The following is a 1468-nucleotide window of genomic DNA, read 5'->3' as shown; positions in this document are numbered from 1 at the left end:
AGGCCATGGGCACAAACATTCGCTTCAGCACAGCTTTCCACCCTCAAACTAGTGGCCAAGTCGAGCGAGTCAATCAAATTCTTGAAGATATGCTCAGGGCTTGTGTCATTTCCTTTGGCATGAAATCGGAAGATTGTCTTCCTTATGCTGAATTCTCCTACAACAACAGCTTCCAAGCGAGTTCGGGCAAGGCCCCATTCGAGATTCTCTAAGGCAGAAAGTGTCGTACTCCTCTCAATTGTTCAGAGACTGGTGAACGCCAACTTCTTGGCAATGACTTAATCACTGAAGCTGAAGAAATGTGTAAAGTCATCCGTGATAATCTCAAAGCCGCGCAATCGTGTCAGAAGAGCTACTATGATAGTAAGCATCGTGATTTGGCTTTCGAGATCGGAGACCATGTCTACCTCCACGTCTCTCCAATGAAAGGCACTCGTCGCTTCGGTATCAAAGGGAAGCTTGCCCCTAGATACGTGGGTCCTTTCAAGATCATTGGCAAAAGAGGCGACCTCGCCTATCAACTTGAGCTTCCTTCCAACTTCGCGAACGTGCACGATGTGTTCCACGTGTCACAGCTCCGCAAGTGCTTCAAGACGCCTGAGCGCACTATCGACTTCGAAGAGATTGACCTTCAAGAAGATTTGTCTTATCATGAGCACCCCGTTGCTATTCTTGAAGAAACTGAGCGCAAGACTCGCAACAAGTCAATCAAATTCCTCAAAGTGAAGTGGTCGCACCATTCCGACCGGGAAGCCACCTGGGAACGCGAGGACCATCTCCGTTCCAAATATCCGGAGTTCTTTCAGTCCTAGATCTCGGGACGAGATCCTCTCGTAGTGGTGGAGTGTTGTAACACCCCGCATGTAACTTGCCATATTTGTAACTCCAACTCTTGCCATTTCTGGCTATGTGTTATGATTTTCCCTCCGTGGTCGGGTTTTGTCTTTCGTTTTGTATTTTGTCATGTCATGCATTTTCATATCATGTCATCATGTGCATTGCATTCGCATACGTGTTCGTCTCATGCATCCGAGCATTTTCCCCGTTGTCCGTTTTCCAATCCGGCGCTCCTATCTCCTCCGGTGCACCCCTCTTGTTTTCTTTCGTGTGCGTGTGTCAAACTTTCTTGGAATGGACCGAGGCTTGTCAAGTGGCCTTATTAAACCACCCGGAGACTACCAGGCAAGTTTCGTTCCATTCGGAGGTCGTTTGGTACTCCAACGGTTAACCGGGCATCCGCAATGTCCATTTGAGTGTCCAGCAAAAACCCCCTCAAAAACCAGCCCAAAACTCACCAAACTCTCTTCCATGCTCTAGGTCATTCGATCACGATCGTGTGGGCGAAAACCGCACTCATTTGGAGTCTCCTAACTCCCTCTACCTATAAAACTCCATCTCCCCCGAAAAACGAAATCACAGACGAACCCTAACCCTCTCCCTCCGCGCCGCGCCGGACGCGTCCGCTCCG

The sequence above is a fragment of the Triticum aestivum genome, chromosome 1D, assembly GCF_018294505.1.
Source record: "Triticum aestivum cultivar Chinese Spring chromosome 1D, IWGSC CS RefSeq v2.1, whole genome shotgun sequence".
NCBI classification, from domain to species: domain Eukaryota; kingdom Viridiplantae; phylum Streptophyta; class Magnoliopsida; order Poales; family Poaceae; genus Triticum; species Triticum aestivum.
This window is presented reverse-complemented; position numbering follows the sequence as displayed.